This window comes from Protopterus annectens, chromosome 3.part0 (genome assembly GCF_019279795.1).
Source record: "Protopterus annectens isolate FY-2018-M chromosome 3.part0, PAN1.0, whole genome shotgun sequence".
In the NCBI taxonomy this organism is placed as follows: domain Eukaryota; kingdom Metazoa; phylum Chordata; order Ceratodontiformes; family Protopteridae; genus Protopterus; species Protopterus annectens.
The window spans coordinates 283,920,008-283,939,621 of record NC_056731.1 but is presented as its reverse complement, the minus strand read 5'-3'; the positions used below and the strand labels follow the sequence as shown (position 1 = coordinate 283,939,621).

General features: G+C 43.7%; 1 protein-coding gene across 1 annotated transcript in view; it reads right to left on the bottom strand.

Moving 5' to 3' along the window:
• NEK10 (NIMA related kinase 10) overlaps positions 1-19,614 on the bottom strand; it is a 3,576,599-nt gene that overhangs the window by 1,152,364 nt on the left and 2,404,621 nt on the right. The gene's annotated exons all lie outside the window — the stretch shown is intronic.

Here is a 19,614-nt window from a genome sequence, read left to right as displayed (position 1 = left end):
TGTTTGCCAGCAGTTTGATAACCAAAGGAAATGCAATCTGAAAGCCATTTTGAAAGAGTAACCTTAGAAACAGGCAAGCCCTTGTTTTTGTCCGAAAAGGACACAAATAATTGATCTGATTTTCTGAACTCTTTTGTCCTGTGTAAGTAAAACCTGAGAATTCTGTGAATGTCTAATTGATGCAGTCTGTACTCAGATTTATTAGTGTGGTTTGGAAAAAACACTGGTAGCTCAATGGTAGTGTTAAGATTATGCCCTGAGCATACCTTGGGAAGAAAAGAAGGGTTTGTCCTGAGTGAGACTCCAGCCTTGTGGAAAATAATGTAAGGAGGTCGAATACTAAGGTCTTGCAGTTCTGAGACTCTCCTAGCAGAGGTTATGGCTACTAAGAATAGTGTTTTCCAAGATAAAAATTTCATATCTGATGAAGAAGAGGGCTCAAATGGTGCCGACATTAATGATGTGAGAACTAAAATTATTAAGTCCCAGGGTTCTAATGGCTGTTTGATCTCAGGCCTGAGAAGGAGACCTCCCTTTAAAAAGGTTTTGCACAAAGAGTGTGACATGATAGGATTCTCCATGAAGCCAAAATGGAAATTAGAAATTGAGCCTAACTGAACTCTAACTGTAGTTGCTGCAGCTCCTTCATGAAAAACCGATGCAAGGAAGGATAAAATAGACTCTAGAGGAGCTGTATAGGGATCTAGGCCTTGGTTTATAGTCCAAATAGAGAACCTTTTCCATTTGCTTGATATAACTTCTGAGTGGAAGGCTTACAGGGATGAGATCAGAATGTGTTTGACTGAACAGGAGAGGGAGACACACCTGGCTAGTCATGGAACCGGAGCAGCCATTCTGTCAATTTGAGGGTGTGGATGGTGGGGTGGAACTGCCCCAATTGATGAATCAGGAGGTCTGGAGATGGTTTCAGAATCAATGGTTCCTCCAAAAGATAGGGCCACAGGAAGGGAAACCATACTTGTCAAGGCCAGTAAGGAGCAATGAGGATCTGGGTACTCTTCAACTGTTTTGCTTTCTGTATTACCTTGGGGATGAGAGGAAAAGGTGGGAAGGCATAAAGACGTCCTCGGGCCAATCGTGGACTAGAACATCCCTGGGTGACATCCCCGGATGGGGAATTAGGGCAAAGTAGCTGCTGCATTTGGTGTTCAGGTGTGTGGTGAATAGATCGCAGCAAGGCTGGCCCCATCTGTGAAAGATCTCTTTCGCAACTTCTGCATTCAGGGACCACTCATGAGGCATCAAAATTGCTCAGCTAAGTTTGTCTGCTATCACACTGGATTTCCCCGGGATATGCATTGCTACCAGAAAACGTTGAGTGTCCATCGCCCATTTTCAGACTCTTAAGGCCTCTCGGCAAAGCGGGTAAGATTTGGTTCCCCCTTGCTTGTTTATGTACCACACGACAGACATGTTGTCTGACTGGATTGCAATTGTCCCGGTGGAAAGAGAGCTGTGAAGTGCTTGCAATGCATATAGCACCACTCTCATCTCCAGAACATTGATCTGCAAGTGGTTCTCGTGATTCTGCCACGTACCTTGGACTGTCATTCCCAGATAATGCCTCCCACCCTATCTGGGAAGCGTCCGTGGTCAAAACTGCTTTCTCTTGGGGAGGAACAAGTGGACGACCTACGAGAAGTTGTTCTGTATGCAACCACCATGTCAGATCCTTCTTGCAGGTGTTTGTTATGAAAATCTGATGAGACAATGGAAGGTCTTGCATTGATCATTGGGCAAATAGCAGCCACTGAAGTATTCTCATGTGTAGACGGGCTAGAGGAAATAATAGGATTGAGGTAGCCATGGTCCCTAGGACTTGAAGGACTAATTTGGCCTGAACTTTGTGACTGTTTAGCAAGGATCTGACTTGAATGCATAGAGACTCTATTCTTTCTGGTGTTAGCCTTGCTGACATGGTGGTTGTGTCTATTTCTGAGCCTAACAATACAATGTGCTGCGAAGGCGATAAGGCTGATTTTTTTAGGTTGACTGTGATGCCCAACTGGCGCACAAGGACAGAGCCTCGTCCATGGTTCTGATGAGTTGATGCTTGGTGGTAGCAGTGAGGGGCCAGTCGTCTAGGTACGGAAACACCTGGAATCCTTGACATCTCAGGTGAGCCATTACCACTGCCATGCATTTGGTGAACACTCTGGTGGCTGTAGTTAGACCAAAGGACAGTGTTTGGAACTGAAAATGACTGGCTCCCAGCCAGAAGCATAAGTGTGTCCTGGAGCGCCTGTCCATTTTGATATGGTAGTATGCGTCCTGAATATCTATTGAGCACATCCAACTGTCTTTCCTGATAAAGAAAAATATCAGCTGCAGTGTGATCATTCGGAACTTCGATTTCTTTACTGACTTGAGTCTGCTGAGATCTAGAACTGATCTCCAGTCCCCTGTCATTTCTAGAACTAAAAAGAATCGAGAGTAAGTTCTGGATCCTATTTGCACTGTGGGGTCTTCTTGGATGACTCTTTTTTGCAGCAACAAGATAACCTTTGATGTTGCACAGTCTAGCTGAATGGGTGACACATCTGGTAGAGAGACCGGTTTGCTGCGGGATCGGAAACAAAGGGACTGAGATAACCTCTGGATATTATGGTGTGTACCCAACGATCTTGTGAAATGTTTAGCCAGGTGCTTGAATACAGCGATAGACTACCTCGACTGCCTCCAGAGACGAACAAGTTGGGCAACCCCTCAGGGGCAATGGAAGGGACAATCAGAGAAGGTTTCTCTATCTCCCTGATGTTACGGACCTCCTCTGCCGCAAGGGTGGCATCTTCCATTATATCCTCCCCCTCTGCCTCTAGGGGAAGGTTGACCTTGTGCCTGAGGGAAAACTTTTTGGGATTTATGGAACCACATTTTCCCTCCCGTATTACCCTTGGGCTTGGGTCTAGATGGGAGGGAGAAACGGACTCCGACGGTTGATAAGGTTTTCCCTTCCTGCTCGTACCTGGTCAAAGTCTCTTTCATCTGGGGTCCAAAAAGAGAGGAACCATCAAAGGGGATGTTAGTGAAGGAAGACTTAAAGGATTCCGTGAAATTACAAGACGCATCCAAGAATGTCGTCTGAGAGATATTCCTGCTGCGGCTGCCCTACTCGCTCCATCCGCTGCATACAATATCAGCCTCATGGAGGAGTTAGCTAGCAATGTAAGGGTGGAAAGCTGTACAGAAACCTTATCCATGGATCCCGGAGCTACTGAACCCTGCAGGGTATCTCCCAACTCCTTCAGGAGATCCCTCTGAAGACGAGTAAAGTGGGTAAGGTAATTCAGTGATCTTAAAGTAAATGCCCCTGAAGAGAAGGTACGCTTCCCATACCTATCCATCGTCCTAGACTCCTTGTTAGGAGGATGGATATTAAAAGATGTTTCAAATAAATCCTTCTTGGTGACCACTGCTACCACCATAGCATCAATGGGAACTCCTTTCGCAAAAAAAGCCTTATCTTCAGGTACTGTCATGAATTTATTTGGCCTCCTTGGGAAGGCTTCCACTGAGTCTGGGGAGGTCCAGGCTTTCCATGATAGGACCCCTAAAAGCTGGTCATAAGGCAGTGTCACCCAGGAGGTGGAAGGTTGGGAACCAAAGGCCTCAAGATACACTGATTTGTCCTCAGTAGGATTAGAGGTCTTCCAGTCACCCCTCTGTCTAAGGATTTCTAGGATGTCAGAAAAGGAGACATCCTCAGAGGGGGATTCTAGAGGACCCTTCTGATTCCTCCAAATCAGCATCAGAAGTGACAGACTCAGGTGAGTCAACATGCTTCCTCTTACACAGTCTCTTCCGAGGGAGCTCTTCAGTGGGATGATCTGGGGAGGTCTCGGAAGAGGGGGCACCTCCAATAGGGGCTGCTTGGGTCTCTGGTTCCCTACGCTGTGGGGGGGGCAGGGGAGAAGAGGTTGCTGCCTGCTGCTGGTGGGACACAGGTTCCAAACATATGGCTTTTGCAGAGGATAAAGCCTTCTCTATTGCCTCAAAAGCCTTTCCCTCCACTCCAAAGAAGACCTCCACTCCGATGAGATGGATGGGCGGCTCCTAGCCAGGGGGAAAGGCTCTGAATCAGATGTGGGAGCCGAGCTGAGTCGAGCCGAGGCACCGAGAGGGAGGGTCAGTTCCGAAGAAAACCCAGGGTGAATGTCCCCCTCGGAGTCGACTCAAGGGCGTCGGCTCCAGACTGAGCCACCGAGGATAGAATAATCGGTTCCAAGGAAGCAGGGAGGATCCCCGGAACTGGCGGATCCAAGACTGAAGAGCGTGAAGTGATGGGCTCCGAGAGTGAAGAAGTCAGAGGAGGAGCAGTGGCATGTAAAAGGGTCGGCTCTGAAGCCTTTGGGTCCAGGGGGACCAATTTCCTTGCCAGAGCTGCATCTGAAAGCAACCTCTTCACCACCACTCTATGTCCAAATCTGAGTGTCCTGGAGGATCTGGTGGAGACAGAAGGAGATCTCCTCTTCTTCAAAATAGGAGATCTCGAAGTAGATGACACAGGATCAATATCAAGTAAAAGTCTCGGTACCGAAAGTTGCCTCGGCACCAAGGAGATCAATGGTACTGATGTGGAAGAAGCTGAATTGGAGCCAGAATTCCTTGGCTCCGACGCTTTGGTCTTTTTCGATGGCTCCGAAGCTGGGGCCGAAGATTATGTTTTGAAGTCTTAGGAGCTGCCTGATTGAGTTCCAGCTGTTCCTGCAATGAACGGGTCATAAAACCCCTATCAATAACTTTTCATTTCCTCTCATTTAAGACCATGGTACTAAATGCATGGCAAAAGGTACAGGGCTCTTGCAAAGGAGCTTCTCCTAAACAGTACACGCAACTAGTGTGACTGTCTGTCAAAGACATTTTTTCTGAACATCTATCACCCTTTTTAAACCCCATGCTTCCTTATGCTCTCTATCCTTTTCTTTAGGCATTCTAACTGAAAAACTATAGTCTAGCTAGAGAAGGCAACAACAATAACTAACTACTAAGGTAACAATAAGATAGTGAGAGATAGAAAAGAGTCTATTGTATATATAAACTTTTTTTTTTTTTAAATAAGACACACTCAGGGAGGAAAGGCCCTCTAACTTAAACAGGCACTACGGCCCTCTAACTTAAATGGGCCGTACAATCCTAAAGGGAAAAATAGGGGTCAAACTCAACAGTCACACAAAGAGATAACAGAAATAAAGACTGTAAAAAAAGAAGAAAAGTTGAGAAAAGGATAAGATTTAATAAATAAATCTATTACTTAACCAATGAGCCAATAAGACACAACTTTGAAGCTTTCACAGCAAATGAGATCTGGGGAATTGCCGTGAGACACCATGGGATAGGGGTTAGCCTCGAGCCAGTAAAACCTCTCGAGCTTAAGTATCGGCCGAGTCAGAGCTGTATATCGGCTCCGAACCCATCCAGCAAGAATTACGGTGAGATAGGACTACATAACATTGTCAATTTAGTTAGTTAAAACATTTTTAGTTATTCAGTAAATAAATTCATGTATAGCAAAACAAAAAACAGGAATTTACAGTCAAACACTGACTTGCATTAGCAGTGATATACAGCAAAGAAGTTATGAACAAAATTAATAAAAGAAATAAAAATAAAAAAATAAGTATCTCCACATATGTTAAACTACACTTATCTGGAACTTTTAGTAGCCACAGCCCAGTTGTGATGAGGGATGGCATACAGGGATAAAGGCCTGACTATTGCAAGGTGACCAGAGTACAATTAGTGGTTCAGATATTTGCGGGATCTGGCACAGGAAAGGCAGAAGTGATGCAGCTTAACCAGCTTGCTTCTGCTGGGGGGAGGTGTGGGGCATATGCTTTGGGAAGCAAAGTCCCATGTTACAGTACCCAGCAGTGACCAGAGAACAAACAATAACACTGGCTTTGAGTAGGTCAGGACAGTCTTGAGGAGTTATTTTACTACTGGAAGTCAGTGACACACCCTCAATGACACCCAATCCATGCCCAGACCTAAGCAGGTTGCCAGTTATGTGCAGTGGGGATATAGCTTACAAATTAAAAAATCCATTTCTCCTCATGAATAACATCCCTCCTCCTGATTCACTAGACCATTGAACACAAGGGATGAATAAATCACAAGACATTTATCAAAGGGAGAATAGATGGCTCAACAGGGCAGCCAGGAGGGAAAAACAAATGATTAGCAGAGGAGCAGAGCAAGAAAGGACTACCATGCTCCCAAGCACTAAATCACAAGCACAAAATCTAACATACATTCTTCCAGAACTAAAGATCTTTTTTCTTAATCATCTCACTACTTCCTAAACATACTGAAAAATATGCTGAGTGTTTCTGTCTCAAACTTAACCAGGAGAGGAACTGGACAGCAACACAAACTCTGCATGGTGCCCTGTAGAGGTAAGAGTTGTATAGATCAACTGTTCTGGGAATCTGCTGCAGTGCACAGTATTTTCAAGACAGGAGAACATGGATATCAAACTATGTGCCATGGCAGTCTAGCCACTTAAAAGTGTGGTGATTTGGTCATGTCAATTAATGTCACTAAATGGGCATGGGTATTTGGTGATAAGTGGGTTGACGATCCAACCTATTTCAACAAACCCCATGGGCCCATATTAACAGTGGGAGGGGTGCATGTGCCTCTACTGACCAGTGAGTGCCCACCATAAAGCCCAGCAACCCCGGGTCAATAAGCTACTGCCCAGCCAGTGTCCAGTTACCAGCTTGGGTTACCTGGGATAGCTCTGCTGAGCAAAAGTTCGACGTAAAACCAATCAACCTGCCAAACGTGAACTAACAGTTGCTACATTCAATGCAGGTTCACTAACAGGATAGACACTGGAAATAGATGACATGATGGTAAGGAGAAAGAGGCTGTACAACCTATGTATCCAGAAGACAAGATGGAAGGGTAGTGCAGCAAAGCCACTTGCCTTGGGATTCAGTCTACTACTCAGGTGGAGGGCAGGCTAGAAATGGTGTGGGAATTGTGATGAGGAAGAGGCTTCAGGGAAAAATTGGGGATGTTCTCAGAATTAGCAATAGACTCACAGCAATCATTAATCAGCCTAATGACAGGGCAGCATTCATAATCTCAGCCTATGTTCCACAGCAGGGTTGTGATATTGAGAGGAAGAGTGCATTCAGACAGCAGCGACAGTACCTACTAGACGAAGCAGGACAACATGAATTGGTGTTGATAACTGATGACTTGAATGCACATATCGAGACAGACAGAACAGAATATAAGGACTGTCTAGGGCAGCATGGGTGAGGCAACAGGAATAAAAAAGAAGTTATGTTCTTACCATAAAGTTCCATGAGTTGTTCATCTTGCCTTTGTTCTTACACGTGGGTTTGGAGCTGATCCATCTGCTCCGAATTCGCCGCTTTTCAAGCTCTAGATCTCTTAGAAGCTCGAGACAAAGTCCCTATCCCACGATGCTCTGCTGCCAAACCCCAGATCTAATTTGCTAAAAACCAGCAAGAAACACAACTAAGCAACCCAAATATAACAAAGTAACTATTTACAATTAGTTAAAAGATAACCTGGCTGACAAGAGGATACTAGTAAAATCAAACAGACCACCAGCCATAACCGTTCTTCCAGAACATGGAGGGGGAAGGTGGGAGGGAGTGTAAGAACAAAGGCAAGATGAACAGCTCACATGGAATGTTATGGTAAGAACATAACTTCTTTATGTGAAGTTGTTCAATCTTGCCGTTTGTTCTTACATGTGGGTAGCGTCCCAAGCACCCTACTCCTGGGCAGCTCACAGGAGTACTTTCCTGAGAAAGGTGGAACCAAAGGAAGCCGTCTCCCTGGAGGCCCTGTCCACTTTGTAATGAGTGATAAACGTATGAGATTTAGACCAAGTAGCAGCTGCACAAATGGTGTCCAAAGGTATACAAGCTGCATGAGCTAAGGACGTAGAAACAGCCCGGGTAAAATGAGCTTTCACTTCACGTTCTAAAGGTTGATGGGATGAAGAATATGCAGAAAGCCATTTGGACAATGTAACTGGCCCTTCTTATTGTCTGCATGGGAAACAAATAGTTGATCTGATTTTCTGAATCCTTTTGCTCTGTCCAAATAAAATCTCAGTTGTCTATAAACATCAAGTTTATGCAACATGTATTTCAATTTACTGGCATGATGCCTGAAAAAAGTGGGAAGTTCAATAGACTGGTTCAAGTTTGCTTCGGAACAGACTTTCGGCAGAAAGGATGGATTTGTTCTTAGACACCCTGTCGGGGTGAAAAACCAAATAAGGGGGCCTAAAAGAGAGTGCTTGAAGCTCAGAAACTCTACGCGCTGAAGTAATAGCCACTAAGAAAACTGCCTTCAAGAAAGGAACTTCAATGGACAAGAAGATGCGGGCTCAAAAGGGGGAAGCATGAGTTGAGACAGCACCAAATTTAGATTCCAGGGAGTAATCGGATGTCTGATAAGGGGTCGAAGGTGATGAGTCCCTTTCAAAAAGGCTTTACATAATCTGTGGGACATAATGTTAGAACCTCCGCATCCCACATGGAAGTTAGATATGGCAGCCAATTGAACTCTTATAGTAGCAGCTGCCACTCCACCATGGAAAAGTGAAGTAAAAAATTCCAGAATGCTATGAATAGGGATAAAGGGATCAATACCATGTTGAAAAGCCCAATGACCAAATTGTTTCCATTTACTGTTATATAGTTTCCTAGTGGAGACTTTACATGAGGAAACCAGAATATGCTGAACCGCGGGAGACAAATCATGAGACCTGGCTAGGTTGGAAAATGGAGCAGCCAAGCTGTCAGTTTGAGGGATACAAGAGAGGGGTGAAGAACTCCCGAAAAATGAGTCAGAAGGTCTGGCACTGGGTCCAGAACCTAAGGTTCTTCCACTTGGTATTGTTGAAGGAAGGGGAGCCATATCTGCCTAGGCCAAAATGAGGCTATCAGAATAACAGTCCTTCCCAGGCTTGTGGCTTTCTGTAAAAATTTGGGGATCAGCGGGGATGGAGGAAAGGCATCTTAGAGACCCGAGGACCAATCGTGTACGAGTGCATTCCTTGGTATGTCCCCCGGTGGAGGGTATAGGGCAAAGTAGCTTCTGCATTTGGCATTCATCGGGGATGCAAAAAAGTCAGAGCAAGGCTGGCCCCATTTGCGGAATATCCTTTCCGCCACTTGTTCTTTGAGGGACCACTCATGAGGCAATAGAATGGCTCTGCTCAATTTGTCCGCTATCACGTTGGATGACCCCAGGATGTGCGTTGCTATCAGGAAGCAGCCGGTGGATACAGCCCACTGCCAAATTCTCAGGGCCTCTTGACATAAGGGGTAAGATCTGTTTCCCCCTTGCTTGCTGATGTACCAGACTACCAACATGTTGTCTGTCTGTATTGCAATCGTCTCTTGAGGTAGAGAGTCGTGAAAGTGTTGCAACACTAGGAACACCGCTCTCAACTCATTGATGTGCAAACTGGATTCCATCTTTGACCAAGTACCTTGGACAGTTCTTCCCTGACAGAGACCCCCCCCCCCTATCAGGGAAGCATCCGTGGTCACTGTGGCTGTTGGAGGGGGGAGTACAAACGGATGACCTACAGTAACTCGGTGGCTGTTCAACCACCAAAGGAGGTCCTTTTTGCAAGTATTTGTCAGCAGAATCTCGTGTGACATTGGAAGTTGTTGATAAGACCACTGTGTGAAGAGTAACCATTGGGGTATCCTCATGTGTATGCACCCGAAAGGAACCACTATGTGAGTCACTGCCATGGTGCCTAACAGCTTCAGAACTTGGAATGCAGGGACTTTCTTTTCCATCAACAAAAGGGATACTTGGTTTCATAAAGAGATTACTTATTCTTGAGGCAATCTGACCAGGGCGGTGGTGGTGTCTAGATCTGCTCCTATAAAGGAAATATGCTGCGACGGCGATAAAGCAGATTTTTCAAAATTCAAGGTTATGCCCAACTCGTCGAGATATGGAAACAGCCGGATTCCTAAACATCTCAGGTGAGCCGTGACAACTGCCATGAATTTGGTGAACACTCTGGGGGCTGTGGTGAGACCAAAGGCCAGAGCTCGGAATTGGTAGTGAGTGGCCCCCAGCCAGAAACGCGAGTGATCTCTGGATGGCCTGGCCATTTTTATGTGCTAGTACCTATCCTTGAGATCTATCGAGCACGTCCAATCGCCCGTTTCGAGAAATGGGATAATTGACTGAAGCGTGACCATCTGGAACTTTTCCTTTTTAACAAAGGAGTTGAGATTGCTGAGGTCTAAGATGGGCCTCCAGTCCCCTGTTTTCTTTGGAACTAAAAAGAACCTGGAGGAAGTTCCGGATCCTATTTGGTCTGCCAGGACTGGCTGGATGACTCTTTTTTCCAGCAGCCTCTGAATTTCTACAGCTGTTAGACTCTGCAGACTGGGTGGAATGTCTGGGATTCTTGTCTGAATGAAAGGGAATTCTGAAAAGAGAATGATGCAGCCTCTGGTGATTATGCTTTTTACCCAGGAATCTGATGTAATTCCTAGCCAGGTGTCTGGGTATAAAGCTAAGTGACCCCCGACTGCCTCCAGAGTAGGATGGTCGGGCCTCCTCTCAGGAGCGCTGATAGGGTTTTCCAGGGAACTGCTCCCTGTCACCCTGGTTCTGCAGACCCCCTCTGCTGCCTGGGTGGCGTCTACCATTATACCCCCTCCTCTGCCCCTGGAGGGGGTTTTCACTACGTGTGTTCTGGAAAGCTCCTTGGGACTTTCGGAACCACATTTTTCCACCTCACTGCCCTTTGGGGTATGGTCTAGTGGGGGTGGAAAAATGGACTCCTATGGCAGATACAGTCCTTCCTTCCTGCTCACACTTAGTGAGTGTCTCCTTGACTTTGGGCCCAAACAAGGAAGAGCCATCAAATGGGGTATTCACAAAGGAAGACTTGAAGGCTTCTGCAAAGGAGCATAAGCACATCCAGAATTGTCTCCACAGAGCTATTGCTGAACCCACTGCCCGGCTCGATCCCTCGGCTGCATAAGAAATGAGCCTCATGGGTGAGTTTACAATGGAATTAAGGGTGTTAAGCTATGCCGTCACTTTCTGGGAGACAGCATCACCTGTGTTGCCCTGTAGAGTATCTCCAAGCTCTTTTAGGAGATCTCGTCGACGACGGGTAAAATGGGTTAAATAGTTAAGCGATCTCATTGCAAATGTCGCAGAACTAAAGATGCATTTCCCATATCTGTCCATCGTCCTGGAATCTCTATTAGGAGGATGGACAGAGGAAGAGGTGTCTGACATCTCTTTCTTGGTGGCCGCTGCCACCACCATGGCATCAACAGGAACCCCTTTTGTGAGAAATGACTTATCCTGAGGGCAGGTGATAAATTTATTGGGCCTCCGAGGGACCGGTTCCATAGAATCAGGAGACTCCCATGCCTTTTGAGTGATCAAGTCCATTAACTCATCGAAAGGTGGAGAAACCCAGGAGGTGGAGGGCTGAGACCCAAAGGCCTTCAGGAGCACTGACACATCCTCAATAGAGGTTAGGGATTGCCAGTCACCCCTCTGCCTTAGTATTTCAAGGATGTCTGCAAAAGAGACATCCTCAGAGGAGGACTGTGGGGACCCTTCCAATTCCTCCAAGTCTGTGTCTGATGTTAAGGATTCCCGGGGGGAATCTAAATGCCTCCTCTTACACAGTCTTTTCCTGGGAACTTCATCAGTGGGGCCTCTGGTGAAGTCTCGATCAAGCAGGGGTCACCCAATGGGGTTACTTGAGGCTCTGGGTCTCAACGCTTAGTGGGAACCTGTGATGTAGAGATAGAGTGCAGCCCTTTAGGGGAGGAAGAGGAAGGAACCAAAGAAGTGAGGGTCTTAGCAGACATGACCTTCCTCATGGCATCGAAGGCACTGGTTTCCCAACCTGAGGAGTCTGCCGGTTCCAAAGAATATGGCAGCCTCCCAGGGGCCTAGACCACGGGCTCCAAACAAGAGGATGAAATGGAGCTCATCTGCGCTGAAGCCCTGTGAGGGGAGAGTCAGAACCAAAGAGTCGGTTCGACCCCCCCCCCCCAGAACCGGTGAGAGAGTGTCGGCTCCGAAACTCTTTGATCTGAACCGAAGAAGTCAAGGTCAAAGGAGCCGAGAGCACTGGAAAAGGCCTCGGCTCCAAGGGTTCCACCACTATCGGATCCTCTCTTTCCAGCTCCAAAGGCTCGACTGGCCTCGGAGGAGGAGCAAAACTCGTGGAAGGAGGGGTCGTAGGCTTTGAAACCAACTGGGTTGAAGCAGCAAGCAATTTGGCCAGGGCCGGGTTCACCAAAAGTCTCTGTACCACTCAGTCCACATCGATGTCAGAAAGGGCACCAGAAGAACGGGTCGAAGGAGCCGAAGAAGCCAGTGACTTAAGGATTGGAGATTTCAAACTCTCCGACACTGGTTCCAACACAATGACTTGGCTCCGAGGTAAGATCTCGGTGCACGGCTCCGAAGGCTGTGGAGCTGGCAACAGAGTCTTGCCAGAGGTGCTCGGAGCCGAAGACTTGTGCTTCGAAGACACCTTAGTCGACTTCGACCCCTTCGAGGACTTGGAGGTCTGGTCAGTCTTATCCAATATATCCTGGAAGTCTGATTTTAACAGTCCTCTATCTACCAATTTCTTTCTCCTCTCTAATAACACCCTGCCACTGAAGGAATGGCAGCTAGAGCAATCCTCCTGTAAATGTAGCGGACCCAAACAATAAACACAAGAACTATGATTATCTGTGATGGACAGCTTTTGTCCACAGTCACACTTTTTGAAACCAGATTTTTGTTTTTCTGACATTATAAAAAAATTGTTCCAATAACACCACAAAACCCGCTTAGAAGTTCAGATCCCTGAACTGCAATAACTATAGAAAGAAAAACAAATGCTCAATACAGACTATAAGGGGATAGGGTATTAAATTTGACAGAGCCCTGTCAAAAAGAGTAAATCAAAAAAGGCTAAAGGCCTAGGAGCAAACCGCTCCGAACTAAAAACAAAATACTAGCTTAGATTACCTACGCTAATACCACCAAAAAGGAAGGAAAAAGGGAAGCCTCACTAAATATCAGATCCCTGATAGATATTAAAGTCTAAATATACAAATGTATAATAAAAAAGAATACTGGCCCGAGCTTCCTCAGAAGATCATGTGATCCGTTGCAGCTGCAAACTAGATCTGGGGTTTGGCAGCAGAGCATCATGGGATAGGGGCTGTGTCTCGAGCTTCTAAGAGATCTAGAGCTTGAAAAGTGGCTGACTCGGAGCCGATGAACCCACGTGTAAGAACAAACGGTGAGATTGAACAACTTCACATGAAGTCATTCTAGACTATTGTCTGGCAAATGGCTTGATAATAGTCAACACATAGTTCAGAAAGAGAGACAGTCACAAGATTACATACAAGAGCGGCCAACGTGCAACCCCGGTAGACTTGTCCCACAGCATAAACCACTGGTTGCCACAATCAAAGACAAGCAGTGGTCAGAGAAAGCTCTAAGGTCAACAGGGACCAGGTCGAAGACCTGGAAGTTGACTAAAAAAAAAGCACAGCAATTCAAGGAATTACTCAGGGCTCTAGCACCTGAAGAAGAGGAGGAAATAAGTGGAGTTGAAGAATGGCAGCACCGAAAACAGCATGTGGGAGGATGACAAAACAGATTTGTAGCCGAGACAGGTATGGAAATAAGGTACACAAGGAAAGTTGGTAGTGAAATTCAGAAGCTGATGTAGTTATCAAAAGAAAGAAGGGGCACAGGAAAACGTGGGCATTTTATGTTTAATGACTGAACTGAGATTATTGATCTGCCAATATGTAATACTTGTTTTCCTGGCAAAAAAAGAAAAAATCTGAGTCATTTAGACAAGACTACAAAGTAGCACTCACAAATTAAGAATTCTTTAAAGTTCTACAATGATGTCACAACTCCGGTAGCACAGAGGGATAAAGCCTTGACTATGACCCAGGCAACCCACATTCGATTAGTAGTTTGGGTAACTGATGGACAGGTAGTGAGGGATAGGCATGCCTATCCTGGGAAGAAGACCGAGACATGGGTCTCTCTCTCTCTCTCTCCCTCTGCAGCGATCCCTGGTACAAACTGGGAACATCTCTGAGGGAAGTGTGGTACAACAGGAAGGAAGGAATGGACCTGGTTGAGCATCCATGGAGGCAGGGTGATACGTCGCAATGTCCTCATTGTACACCAGTCCTATCAGACATAATCAGACATATCATATTCCTGTGAGGGAGAAGGGAGGGGGGATGGGTATGGAGTACAAAGAAAACTCCCTGGGGGGATACAAAGATGGTGGAGGCCCCAAGTTTGTAGGACAGACATCGAGGCCATTCAAGTTACGCATCTCAGTGCATCTAAGTGATGTCAAATGTAAAAAACCCAGTAATGCGCTTTATAAACACACATTAAAACACCCTACAGCAAGGTTTCATTTTTTTGTTGACAAAATGCTAGGTGATCGCACAGTGAAATCTGGCTGGCATAATAAATTAAATATTAAAAAGAAAAAATGGATAATTAAGTTAGGTGCTCTTTTTTATCCAGGACTTAATGAACATCTTTGAATGTTTTATTTATGTTTTATTCATGAGTTCACCAATCATGTTTGAGTATTTTTGATTCTCATTAACATTTTTGTATTAAAGGACTTCCATTTTGCTTGCTATTTTATCACACTGAAGAAGACTAAGCTAACTCTATGCCGAAACCGGTCTGTGAAGGTCGAAGTCTTTATAATGTCTGATTAATAAATTAATTATTCTCAGCCATCCAGTTGCTGGCTTCATTTTTTCTTTGGATACCATTTTGCCATGCAATTTTCTCCATACAGGGGACTGTTTTTTGCTTACACTGTTTTCTACTTCCTGCTGGAGATCCATGGTGTGCTGTGTGGATTTATCAGTCCAGTTTACCAAAGTTGGTGTGCTCCGCTTGTGTGGATATACTATATTGGGACTTTTTTGCCAAATCAGTCGACTTTAAGTCTTTTTTCCATTACAGCTGATCATGTATAACGACATGTTGGTGTTTTGGCTTCGTCGGTGAAACGCGAATGAGTAGCGTTTGATGTGCTTTACCATCAATTTTTTTCACTATATGACTGGCGTAACCATCTAAGTGAGTGAATCCATGTTGCTGTAATCCTTTTTTCCATCAGTTCTTATGACTGGGGAAACTATGCAGTTGGTGTGTATTTGGTGTTTGGACTGATTTATTTAATTTGGATTATTCAACAGAATACAACAAGAAAAGGAACGATTTGTGTTATTTTTTCTATGGTATCTGTGTAAGTAGAGCGAGGACATTTTATTGACACACCTTGTGAGACCCTACTGCTTCATTTTTTGTGGTACGCGAAGGAATAGTGTATGTTTTGGTTTACCACAGTCGTTTTTTCATTATATGACTGGCGAAACCACTTGAGTGTGCTAATTAATGTTGCTGTACTTTTTATCATCAGCCTTTTTGGGGAAACTATGCAGTTGGCTACAATATGGTGTTTGGACTGACTTACTCTAATTTTGGATTATTCAACTGAATGCTACTAAAAAGGGAGCGATTTGCATTAGTGTCTTCTGTCGCATAGGAGTGTGGCAACTTATTGATACATCTTGTGAAATTTTACTGCCCAATAGCTTATTTGTTATTTTTGTCTTTTGTGCTTTGAAGGACTCAGTTATTTTATTTTGGACATTAATATTAGGTACTGCCCTATTAGTTATTCAAATCATTGCTTAAATAGGGATAATTTACAGTATTATAAATAAGTAGCTTCTGGATCATGCATATTATTTATGCTTAGCAATAAGTCAGCTATTTATTAATAACTCTATTTGTTATTGCATTATTTACTAACAAGTCTGTTATCTAAACAACTGAATTCACTATTGCACTAATTTGTCTGAACTATGGTATGTTTTTTGAGGCCATTACAGAAGTCTTTTGGATAACATCACTGATCAATATTCTTTAGTAATAAGAAGGCCTTTGGCATTTGTCTGGCCTCTTAACTATATATTACTCCTTATTTTTGCCTGGTCATTTTAGTCCTTACTATTTTTATGACATTAGAGTGATTCATTTCGATTTATTCTAGTAATATTGTACATTTTATACTTTTATACAGATATGAATGTTTTGTCAACACACATTCTTGGCCAATAGTTGCCACTCATTTGACTTGGTAATGTGTTTTCACTGAGCCTCTTGATGTTATACCTATTGATGACTATATTTTTTTCACTTGATATGCCTTTTTTCATTGGGGATGCCATCTATCCATAGTGATGTTAATGCTTTGCTTTTGTGAATAAATCACACCATTATTGCCCTGATTTGGACGTGGCTTGTGACCTCATTTATAAAAAATTTTTACATTTACAAATTAGGGTGATTGGTCCAATTGCCATTACTGTCCATTTCTGTTAATAAACAGGACACGGTGTTGAGTTCTTAGTTGATATAATTCCAACACAATATTTGTTTGTTTATTCACCATGGACCTTAAAAATATTTTCTCTGCTCTATCCTCTGATAGGGAGGACCTGGCAATATATGGTATTGGGACATCTTCTCATGGCTCAAATGACCTGAACATTGGTAATTCGTCACAATGTTGTGAAAAATTGTTCTTTGAACTCAATAAACAAATGAGGATGCTCAGGTCTTTTGTATGGCATTTCAAACTGTTTAAAGCTTATTTAACCAAAGGTATAACCCCAAGAGGCTTGAGGGTCAAAATCCAGCCTTTGGTAGCAGACCCTGATGATATTTTGTTAAATGAGTGGTATTCTATTCAGCAGGAATGCTCTTTAAAATTTGTTGAATCACTTTCTAAATACTACACTAGAATTACTGATAAGGAGTCACCTAGGGTTAGTAAACTTGTTGCGGATTGTGAGGGTTATAAGCATGATAGTGTGTTTCCAGGTCTACTATCTAAGCTTAGTTCTGACCTCCTCACTTTTGAAGCACAACTAAAGGATAGGAAACTGAAAAAATTTAATCGTGATCAATCTGATTACGAAAGAGGGCAACCTTTAAACAAACTAAATATGTTAAGTTTGGGAAACCATTGAATATTGATAACCCTCATCCTAAACCAGATGTGTCCAACCTGCGGCCCTCAGAGCTCTTCCATGCGGCCCTCAACCTCTAACTGCAACATTGATGTACACATGCCCTAAAACACTTTTTTTGTTTTGAGTTTTTCACTCCCGTGACCTGTAACGCTAATGTCGGTGTGCGCATGTGCCAAAGCACCATTCTAGTTTTGTTTTTGAGCCAAAAAAGGGTCAGTGTGTTTATGCCATTATTTTGCACCGAACAATCAGTGTGTGTGTGTGTGTGTGTGTGTGTGTGTGTGTGTGTGTGTGTGTGTGTGTGTGTGTGTGCTCTCACTGAAGAGGGACTCATATGGATTTGCCGCTATTGCCTTTGAAAGGGACAGCACTTATCTGTGTTAACAGGTAAGTAAGGAGTGAGTGCATGCATGAAAGCAGAATTGTGTGCATGAAATTAGAAGAAGAGTGTGTATGTGTGTGCATGACAGAGAGACGCATGCACAAAGAGGCTAACAATGATCAGTCTACCTACTGAACACAGACAAGTTACCTCACAAATATATCGTACATTAAAAGTACACTTTCATTAAATTGCGGCTTTCCTGACAGGGAGAGTGTTGTATTGAACATGAACTCATACCTCTTAACTGTATGGATTTTCAAAGAATGTCTGGATTTTTGCTTCATCTTTCAATTTGTGTCTTTTGCTTAGGAAATAAAAGTAGTCATCCAAGGTAATGCAGTTCCAGGGAGTAAGAATGAGACAGCGGCCTAGGGTTAATGGGTCAGTAGTGGACTGACTATGTGGGACTGTAGCATATAAACTTGTATTGTTTTTTCAGACAAACAAAAAAGCACCTAGTACTGTTTTTTCATTGATGGGTTCTAAGCAGTGGTAGATTGGACAACAGTAAGCAGAGCTTTGGCGGATCATCAATACTGGAAAATCAAGTGGGTACAGTGTCATTTTTTAAATGTTGGGGGTTTTAGTGTGTATGTGTGTGCTTATGTGTTGGCAGTGCTGCAACAGTAGATGATTATTAAAGACAGAGACTTACGGACTGTGGAGAATGTTTCTTTGTTTCAAAACCTGATACTTGGGTACGCATGCCAAATGTAGATTTTTTAAGACATAGCTTCTTGCCATTTACAGTGGATGGATATTTACATTTAATGGACAATGCTAGCAGTATTAGTGCGGGCCTGTGGGGTTCTGAAGGATGCCAAGTCTACCACTGCCAATGTCTTGTAAAGTGACCTGGAAATGGATATTGGGATGTTACTGAAAAAATATAGTAAGTGGGCTTAGAAATATAGTTTAATTAAACAAGGTGCACTTTCAATTTACAGGCCATAATTTAATTTATTTCAGGTAGTCCAGATACTGGTAGATTATATACTATTAGACTTAATTGGGGAGAGCTGTCATTCTGGGGAAACAAGCAGCCCTAGTTTCAGTGAAAGCTCTGTGGATGCTTGCAGGTAGGAAGTTGCAGGATGTTGATGCAATATGTTTTATTTATTATTTTTAATGCATTTGTAATTTCAAAGCATGGTTTTCTTTGTTGCAAAAGAAGGCAGGACTGAATGAGCCATATAATGTTTAACTGACAGTGATGGGATAGAAAGATTATAAGTGATGTATAATGTTTGCAGCTACAGTTGTTTCAATGGTGTCTGTGATGCATAACTATTTCTGGGCCTGTGTCCCACTTTTATTTTTCGCTTTGTCCAGGCTTCTTGCTCTAAGGTTGAGAGGTATAGTTCCATACTAAATCAGAAGTTGTGTTTACCTTGGAAGACTTTTCGGCATAATTGTGAAAAACAGAGCCTTTTTAATATCTCTGCTAATTTCCAATATAAACTGCCATGTAACATTGCAAATAACCTTCTTATTAAGCTACTTTACTTCTTTTGGAATTGACAGGTATGATTCATCTGTTCGGACATAAGCATAGAGTGCTATTTTACAAATAGGGGCTTTTGTGTGTGTGTGTGTGTGTGTGTGTGTGTGTGTGTGTGTGTGTGTAAGAGAGAGAGATTTAATATGTATACTGAATATACTTTTGCAAATGGAATTCTTAGTTAAACAGGCCCCTCTTCTTGGGCAAGTTGACTTGAGTAACCAATATTAGATCTTAGCCATCCAGCTGGGAAAGGTTAGTATGTGGATTTTCCATCTGGTTTGATGAAGGCTATGCTACTTACTCAAGGAGTACATTTATGGCTATCCCTCCAGCCATCCAGTTGCCGTGTTGCTGAACTACATTGTTTGATAATGAGAGGAGCTTTTTACAGAAGATGAAGGTTTTGTGTCAAGCATCTGTCCATACAAAGTGGTATGTGTATGTTGCAGAGAAGGCTGTGGTCTTTGTAGTGAGCGTTTTAAGTATAACCAGTATTTCTGAGGTAGGGGAAGTCTCTTAAGGAAGGATCTTTCTTAGCATGGAAAGCAAGCCAGTGATGAAATGTATAGGGGCCAGTGAGAGACAGAGGAAAGCAA